The following is a 10322-nucleotide window of genomic DNA, read 5'->3' on the forward strand; positions in this document are numbered from 1 at the left end:
CCACTCCCAAGTACATCCTAAAATGCCCCAAAGAAATAACAAAGTGCCCCCCAAAAATAACAAAGTCCTCCCAGTCAATAGCAAAATGCTGCCAAATAAGTAACCAAATGCTGCCAGCTACAGAAAAGGCTCCCCCAGAATAACAACAGACCCAAAGACATCAGCAGAGAGCCCTCACAAGAATCAAATGTCCCTCAGGAATAACGAAGCAAGGAAATATCACAAATGAATGAATAAATAACACCCCAAGTGCCAAAATGCCCCAAAGAAGCATTCAAATATTACAGGGAAATAGTAAAACACTGCAAAGGAATCATCAAATATCAAAACCAATGAACAAATTGAGCTCCAAAGTGCAGGAATTGCCCTCTCCAAATTGTAACCACAACCACATAACCAAACCACCCCCAACCACATAACCAAACACCCTTGGAACTAACCAAATGCCCCCAATAATTACACAATTAACCTCCCACGATAACACCACAGCTCAGAAATCATTTAAGTGCCCTAAATGAAGAGGCAAATGCTCCAAATAAATAAGAGAATCCTCCTCCCCATCTATCCCTCATCATTCATAAAAGCCCCCAGAATAATAAATACCCTGAAAAGAATAAACCATCCCAAAGACTTTTTATCCCCAATCAATATCTCAATCAATTAACCCCCCCCAAAACGACAAATAATCAATAATGAAATGCTGCCCCCCAGAATAAAGTGTCCCTAGGAATTAATCAAACATTCCCCCTGGAGTTACTAAGTATCTCCCAAAGGGCACAGCCCAACAGAGTAAGTGATCCCCCAAGAGGAGGACATCTCCCCCCTCAAAATGTGAACTATCCCCCAAATAATAACATAAGCCAAAGAAACAATAAAATAAGCCAAAGACTAAAATCATCTAAAGAAATAACAATCCAAAGAAATAATAATAATCCTAAGAGAAATAAGAATCCAAAGACTAAAATCATCCAAAGACATAATAAGAATCCAAAGACTAAAATCATCCAAAGAATAAGAATCCAAAGACTAAAATCATCCAAAGAAATAATAAGAATCCAAAGAAATAATAATAATAATCCAAAGAAATAACAAGAATCCAAAGACTAAAATCATCCAAAGAAATAATAATAATCCAAAGAACTAATAAGAATCCAAAGAATAAAATCATCCAAAGAATAAGAATCCAAAGAACAAAATAATCCAAAGAAATAATAAGAATCTAAATAATAAAATAATCCAAAGATAATAAAATCATCCAAATACAAAAATCACTAAAAGACTCCACAGAGATAATAAAGTATCCCCCCCCCAAAAAAAAAGTAACCCAAAGAAACAACAAAATCTTCCCCCAAATAAAATACTCCCCCAAAAGAACAAAATATTCTCCCTCAAATCATAAAATCATCCAAAGCAACAATAAAGTAGCCCCCAAAGAATAAAATGCCCCCAGGATATGAGAATATCCTCTCAGAATGATGACCTAGCCCCCAAATAAGCAAACATCTCCCAGCAATAAGCAAAGATGCTCCCAAATAAGCAAATATCCCCCAAATAAGAAAATATTCCCCCAAATGAACAACGTATCTCCCCAAATAATGAATATCACAAAGAAATCATCAAGCACCACAAGGGAATCATCAAATATCACAAAGAAATCATCAAACACCACAAAGGAATCATCAAATATCACAAAGGAATCATCAAACACCACAAAGAAATCATCAAACATCACAAATAATCAAACACCACAAAGAAATCATCAAACATCACAAATCATCAAACATCGCAAAGAAATCATCAAACACCACAAAGGAATCATCAAACATTACAAAGGAATCATCAAACATCACAAAGAAATCATCAAATATCACAAAGGAATCATCAAACACCACAAAGGAATCATCAAACATCACAAATAATCAAACATCACAAAGAAATCATCAAACATCACAAAGAAATCATCAAACATCACAAAGAAATCATCAAACATCACAAAGAAATCATCAAACACCACAAAGGAATCATCAAATATCACAAAGGAATCATCAAACACCACAAAGGAATCATCAAATATCACAAAGAAATCATCAAACACCACAAAGAAATCATCAAATATCACAAAGGAATCATCAAACACCACAAAGGAATCATCAAACATCACAAATCATCAAACATCGCAAAGAAATCATCAAACACCACTAAGAAATCATCAAACATCACAAAGGAATCATCAAACATCACAAATCATCAAACATCACAAAGAAATCATCAAACATCACAAAGCAATCATCAAACATCACAAATCATCAAACATCACAAAGAAATCATCAAACATCACAAAGCAATCATCAAACATCACAAAGGAATCATCAAACATCACAAAGGAATCATCAAACATCACAAATCATCAAACATCACAAAGAAATCATCAAACATCACAAAGAAATCATCAAACACCACAAAGAAATCTTCAAACATCACAAATCATCAAACACCACAAAGAAATCATCAAATATCACAAAGGAATCATCAAATATCACAAAGGAATCATCAAACACCACAAAGGAATCATCAAACATCACAAAGAAATCATCAAACATCACAAATAATCAAACATCTCAAAGAAATCATCAAACACCACAAAGGAATCATCAAACACCACAAAGAAATCATCAAACACCACAAAGAAATCATCAAACACCACAAAGGAATCATCAAATATCACAAAGAAATCATCAAACATCACAAATAATCAAACATCACAAAGAAATCATCAAACATCACAAATAATCAAACATCTCAAAGAAATCATCAAACACCACAAAGGAATCATCAAACACCACAAAGAAATCATCAAACACCACAAAGAAATCATCAAACACCACAAAGGAATCATCAAATATCACAAAGAAATCATCAAACATCACAAATAATCAAACATCACAAAGAAATCATCAACTATCCCCCTAAAATAATTACCTATCCCCCCCAAAATTAACTGTCCCCTCAACTAATTAAATCCCCTCAAATAATAAACTATTCCCCCCCCCCCCAAAATAAGCAAATATCCCCCAGAACAAAAAAACTCCCCCCTAAATACTAAACTATCCTAGAGGAATAATCAAATGTCCCCCCCAAAGCAGAGCAGCCCCCCAAAAGAAATTATAACCCTCAAAAGAACACAATCCCAAAATAACAAAGTCCTCCCCCCCCCCAAAATAATCAAATCTCCTAAGGAAGTCGTAAGATTTCCCCTAAAATGATTACAATTTCTCCCAAATAATCAAATATCCCAAAGAAATCATTAAAAAATCCCCTTTCCCCCCCAAAAATAACCAACCCCCCTGAAGGGATATTTCCCCCAAACTACTCAAATATCCTCCTGAAATAATCAACTGTCTCCCCAAACTAATCAAATATCCCTGAATGGGATCCAATGGGATGGCATTCAACAAGTCCAAGTGCTGAGTGCTGCACTTTGGCTACGGCAATCCCATGCAGAGCTACAGGCTGGGGTCAGAGTGGCTGAGAGCTCCCAAGCAGAGAGGGACCTGGGGGTGCTGATCGACAGCCACCTGAATATGAGCCAACAGTGTGCCCAGGTGGCCAGGAGGGCCAATAGCATCCTGGCCTGCATTAGGAATAGTGTGGCCAGCAGGAGCAGGGAGGTCATTGTGCCCCTGGACTCTGCTTTGGTTAGGCCACACCTCGAGTCCTGTGTCCAGTTCTGGGCTCCTCAGGTCAAGAAGGAGATTGAGAGACTTGAAGGTGTCCAGAGAAGGGCAACAAGGCTGGGGAGGGGTCTGGAGCACAGCCCTGTGAGGAGAGGCTGAGGGAGCTGGGGTTGCTTAGCCTGGAGAAGAGGAGGCTCAGGGGTGACCTCATTGCCCTCTACAGCTACCTGAAGGGAGGTTGTAGCCAGGTAGGGGTTGGCCTCTTCTCCCAGGCAACCAGCACCAGAACAAGGGGACACAGTCTCAAGCTGCGCCAGGGGAGGTTCAGACTCGAGGTGAGGAGGAAGTTCTTCACCGAGCGAGTCATTCGGCATTGGGATGTGCTGCCCAGGGAGGTGGTTGAGTCATCGACCCTGGAGGTGTTCAAGGGGAGATTGGACGTGGCACTTGGTGCCATGGTCTAGGCATGGGGTCTGTGTTGATAGGTTGGACTCGATGATCCTCGAGGTGCTTTCCAACCTAAGTGATACTGTGATACTGTGATACTGTGAATGGCCCAAAGAAATCACGTAGTAACCTCCCAGTGTAATCAGCTACCCACCCCAAAGGACATTCCCCTAAAACCATCAATCATCTCCTGAAGAATAAAACAGCCTCCCAAAACCTCGTGAAATCTCCCCCAAAACGATGGAACAAGCCAAAGAACTAAGGCAATATCCTCCCAAGTTATCACATGGCCCCCAGATAAATCACCCCAAGGAAATACTCCACTATCCCCAAGATACCATAACCTCTCTCTTCCCCAAATATGAACACACTCCAGTGGCCCCAAAGTGACAAACTGGGCCCCAAACAGGCAAATATTCCCCCAAATAATAAAATCACTCAGTCATTAACTATCCCCCTCCCCAAAATCAAATATCCCAAACAAATAATGAAATGACCTCAAGAAACAATCAAACCTCCCCTCAAAATAATCCAACAGCCCTCAGGAGAACCAAGCATCCCCCAGAGCAGTGAAGTAACCCAAAAGAAATCAGCAGCTCTCCCTCCAAAAGAACAAAATACTCCCCCACAATGCTACCCCAAAGTACCCCCAAAGTCCTGAAATCCCCAAATGCCCCCAAATACCCCCAAAGTCCTGAGATATCCCAAGGAAAGCCCAAAGACCCTAACCCCCCCCCACACAAAATCCTAGAACATCCCCCCCAAAAAATCCTAAAGCTCCCCAAAAAATCCTGAAATATCCCAAAAGAAATCTTGAAATACCCAAAAAAAATTCCTGAAATACTCCCCAAACATTCTAAAGCACCAAAATGATTTCCTTAAATATCCCCAAAAGCCTTGAAGTGCCCCCAAAAAATCCTGAAGTAGCCTAAAAATATCCTAAAGTACCTCAAAAAATCCTGAACTAGCCTAGAAATATCCTAAAGTACCCCAAAATATCCTGAAATAGCCTAAAAATATCCTAAAGTACCCTAAAAATCCTGAAATAGCCTAAAAATATCCTAAAGTACCCTAAAAATCCTGAAATAGCCTAAAAATATCCTAAAGTACCCAAAAAATCCTGAAATAGCCTAGAAATATCCTAAAGTGCCCCAAAAAAATCCTAAAATAGCCTAGAAATATCCTAAAGTACCCCAAAAATCCTGAAATAACAGAAAAATATCCTAAAGTACAAAAAAAAAATCCTAAAATAGCCTAAAAATATCCTAAAGTACCAAAAAAGTCCTGAAATAGCCTAGAAATATCCTAAAGTGCCCCCAAAAAGTCCTGAAATAGCCTAAAAATATCCTAAAGTACCCCAAAAAATCCTGAACTAGCCTAGAAATATCCTAAAGTACCCCAAAAAATCCTGAAATAGCCTAGAAATATCCTAAAGTGCCCCCAAAAAGTCCTGAAATAGCCTAAAAATATCCTAAAGTACCCAAAAAAATCCTGAAATAGCCTAAAAATATCCTAAAGTACCCAAAAAAATCCTGAAATAGCCTGAAAATATCCTAAAGTACCCAAAAAAATCCTGAAATAGCCTGAAAATATCCTAAAGTGCCCAAAAAAATCCTGAAATAGCCTAAAAATATCCTAAAGTACCCAAAAAAATCCTGAAATAGCCTGAAAATATCCTAAAGTGCCCAAAAAAATCCTGAAATAGCCTAAAAATATCCTAAAGTGCCCAAAAAATCCTGAAATAGCCTAGAAATATCCTAAAGTACCCAAAAAATCCTGAAATAGCCTAAAAATATCCTAAAGTACTCCAAAAAAATCCTGAAATAGCCTAAAAATATCCTAAAGTACCCAAAAAAATCCTGAAATAGCCTAGAAATATCTTAAAGTGCCCCAAAAAAATCCTGAAATAGCCTAGAAATATCCTAAAGTACCCAAAAGATCCTAAAATAGCCTAAAAATATCCTGAAGTACCCCCAAAAAATCCTGAACTAGCCTAGAAATATCCTAAAGTACCCAAAAGATCCTGAACTAGCCTAGAAATATCCTAAAGTACCCCAAAAAATCCTGAAATAGCCTAGAAATATCCTAAAGTACCCAAAAAAATCCTGAAATAGCCTAGAAATATCCTAAAGTGCCCCCAAAAAATCCTGAAATAGCCTAAAAATATCCTAAAGTACCCCAAAAAATCCTCAAATGGCAGAAAAATATCCTAAAGTACCCCAAAAAAATCCTGAACTAGCCTAAAAATATCCTAAAGTACCCCAAAAAAATCCAACACCACCCCAGAGAAACCCTGAAATCACCCCAAAAGAAATCTAAAGCACCCCAACAAAATCCTACAATAGCAAAAAGCCTAAAATACCCCAAAAAAATCCCAAAGCACCCCAAAAATCCAAACATACTGCCCCAAAAGTCCTATGGTACTCCCAAAAATCCTCAAATAGCTAAAAAAATCCTAAAATACCTTTAAAAAATCTTAGGACACCTCCAGGAAATGCCAAGGAAGCCTCAGACGTCCCCAAGGAATCCTGAAGTGCTTCAGAGAATTCCTAAACGAAAACCAAAATCCTGAAACACCCCCAAAACAAATCCTAAAATGTTGCAAAGCAATCAGATAAAAACCTGCCCAAAATACCCCAAAAGCCCTGTAAGGGATCCCTAAAATAGCCTGAGGAAATCCTGAGATACACCCAAAAAAAATCCTGAAGCACCCCCAAAAAAAAACCTAAACTCTCCTCAAAACCTCCTGCAGTGCCAGAAAAATGAAACAACCTGAAATGTGCCCAAAGAGTCCTAAAACACCCCCAAAAAATTCCTGAAATAGCCAAAAGAAATCCTGAAGTACCAAAAAAAGCCAACAATACCTCAGAGAAATACTGAAATCCCCCCAAAGAGCCCAAAGTGTCCCCAAAACCCTAAATACAAAACAAGGCTGAAATACCCCCAAAAAAATCCTAAAACGCCTCAAGGAAATCCTGAAATACAAAGAATCTGAAAATACCCCAAAATAACCCTAAAATACCCACAAATAATCCTAAAATACCCAAAATAACCCTAAAATACCAAAAAATAACCTTCAAATACCCCAAATAACCCTAAAACACCCCCAAATAATCCTAAAATACCCAAAATAACCCTAAAATACCCACATATAATCCAAAAATACCCAAAATAACCCTAAAATACCCACATATAATCCAAAAATACCCACAAATAACCATAAAATACCCCAAATAACTCTAAAAATACCAAAAAATAACCCTAAAATACCCAAAAATAATCCTAAAATAGCCCAAAATAATCCTAAAATACCCAAAATCACCCTAAAACACCCACAAATAATCCGAAAATACCCACAAATAACCCTAAAATACCCCAAAATAATCCAAAAATACCCACAAATAATCCTAAAATACTTCAAAGTAATCCTAAAATACCCCAAATAACCCTAAAATAGCCCAAAATAACCCTAAAATACCCAAAATAACCCTAAAATACCCACAAATAATCCTAAGATATCCCCAAATAATCCTAAAATACCAAAAAATAACCCTAAAATACCCACAAATAATCCGAAAATACCCACAAATAACCCTAAAATACCCACAAATAACCCTAAAATACATCAAAGTAATCCTAAAATACCTCAAAGTAATCCTAAAATACCCCAAAATAACCCTAAAACACCCAAAAATAATCCTAAAATACCCACAAATAATCCTAAAATACCCAAAATAACCCTAAAATACCCCAAAATAACCCTAAAATACCCCCAAATAATCCTAAAACACCAAAAATAACCCTAAAATACCTCAAAGTAATCCTAAAATACCAAAAATAACCCTAAAATACCCAAAAATAACCTTAAAATACCCCAAAATAACCCTAAAATACCCACAAATAATCCTAAACCCCCCAAAATAACCCAAAAATACCCCAAAATAATAAAAAAATACCCCAGAATAACCCTAAAATACCCACAAATAATCCTACAATACCCCAAAATAACCCTAAAATACCCACAAATAACCCTAAAATACCAAAAATACCTAAAATACCCCAAAATAATCCTAAAATACCCACAAATAACCCTGAAATACCCACAAATAATCTTAAAATACCCCAAAATAACCCTAAAATGCCCAAAATAACCCTAAAATACCCACAAATATCCCCAAAATACCCCCAAATGATCCTAAAATACCCAAATAACCCTAAAATACCCCAAAATAATCCTCAAATACCCCAAAAATAATCCTAAAATACCCAAAAATAATCCTAACACACCCAAAATAACCCTAAAATACCCACAAATAATCCGAAAATACCCACAAATAACCCTAAAATACCTCAAAGCAATCCTAAAATACCCCAAATTACCCTAAAGTAGCCCAAAATAATCCTCAAATACCCAAAATAACCCTAAAATACCCAAAAATAACCCTAAAATACCCCCAAATAATCCTAAAATACCCGCAAATAATCCTAAAACACCTAAAATAACCCTGAAATACCCCAAAATAACCCTAAAATACCCCAAATAACCATAAAATACCAAACAATAACCCTAAAATACCCCAAAATAATCCGAAAATACCCCAGAATAACCCTAAAATACCCAAAATCACCCTAAAACACCCAAAAATAATCCTACAATACCCCAGAATAATCCTAAAATACCCACAAATAATCCTAAAATACCCCAAAATCACCCTAAAATACCCACAAAAAGTCCGGAAATACCACAAATAACCCTAAAATACCCCAAAATAATCCTATAACACCCAAAAATAACCCTAAAATACCCCCAAATAACCCTAAAATACCCACAAATAACCCTAAAATACCCACAAATAATCCTAAAACACCCAAAATAACCCTAAAATATCCATAAATAACCTTAAAATACCCCAAAATAACCCTAAAATACCCACAAAAACCCTCAAATACCCCAAAATAATCCCAAAATACCCCAAAATAACCCTAAAATATCCACAAATAATCTGAAAATACCCAAAATAACCCTAAAATACCCCCAAAAGCCCTAAAATACCCACAAATAATCCAAAAATACCCCAAAATACCCCAAAAATACCCACAAATAACCCCAAAATACCCACAGATAATCCTAAAGCAGAGCAAAGAAATCCAATCCCACCACAAAAAATCCTAAGGTACCCCAAAGGGATCCTGAATCACCCCCAAAAGGCTTTAAAGTACCCCAAAAAGCACTGCGGTCCCTCCCAAAATCCTGAAGTACTCAACAAAAAAGCTGAGGCGCTCCAAAACATAATGAAGTCCCCCCCAAAAAAACTACTGCGGTCCCCCAAAAGCGCCGAAGCGCCCCCAAAACCGCTGCGTGCCCCCGAGCCCCTGAAGGAGCCTCGAGAAACCCTGACATTGAATCACCCACGAAACCCATCGCCGGGGAACGCTGCAGCACGCCCCAGAGACCCCGAAACACCCCAAAAATCCCTGCACTGCAGAGACACTCCCAAACGACCCCAAAGGATCCTTCCCCCCCCGCCCAGGCAGCCATCCCCTCGGCCCCCATCGCCCCCGGGCTCCCCGGCTGCCCCCTGCCCCTCCTCAGCGCGGCGCGGCCGCGGCTCTGCCTCTGCCTCTGCCTTGCGGCCAGCGGCTCCGCGCCCCCGGGCGCAGCTCCCGGGCCCGGCTCAACGTTTCGCTGATTCCTGGGGTTTGGGTTAACGGATGCCGGGGGTCTGAATGTCCATTCCTCCTCCATCTAGCTGACTTAGCACCGACTGCACCCAACCCCCAGGTTTGGCAGCCCCTCTGCTACCAGGCTGCGGCTGCTTGCCCCGCGCCGCAGGAAGTCTGCGTTTAAGTAGTACTAAGTAATAGCGATTAATAATTATTGCTGTTAAATGACAGACGTTTGTCTGTATCTTATCGTTGTCTACCATTAATAAACATCGTTAGGCATCCTGCAAAGCTGCCATCGACAAATGCTTAGGAGCTGCCCTGGGTACCAGTGAGCAGAATCCTGCCCAGATGTTACACAAAGAAACTCTGGGGGAAATTTGTCGGTTTTGGAGTTTTTTGGTGCCCTGGTGGTGATGGAAGGAAGAGAGAGGCAGCTGTGGAGCTGGGCTGGGAGCCTGCAGGCAGCGAGCAGGGGAGGATGAATGGGGGCTGGAGGTGCACAAGGGAAGCATGCAGGGACGGTCAGTGGGAGCG

The 10322-nt window shown here is 39.0% G+C and overlaps 1 protein-coding gene across 1 annotated transcript in view; it reads right to left on the minus strand.

Annotated features, from left to right (window-relative positions):
• The window catches only part of PKNOX2 (PBX/knotted 1 homeobox 2), a 124433-nt gene extending 115253 nt beyond the window's left edge, over positions 1–9180 (minus strand). The window contains 1 exon segment of the mRNA XM_068167265.1: positions 6586–9180. The gene's annotated coding sequence lies outside the window, so the exon portion shown is untranslated.
• Positions 9181–10322: the final 1142 nt, after the last annotated feature.

This window comes from Melanerpes formicivorus, unplaced genomic scaffold (genome assembly GCF_026170545.1).
Source record: "Melanerpes formicivorus ecotype bairdi unplaced genomic scaffold, bMelFor1.0.p_v2 SCAF_114, whole genome shotgun sequence".
Classification (NCBI taxonomy): domain Eukaryota; kingdom Metazoa; phylum Chordata; class Aves; order Piciformes; family Picidae; genus Melanerpes; species Melanerpes formicivorus.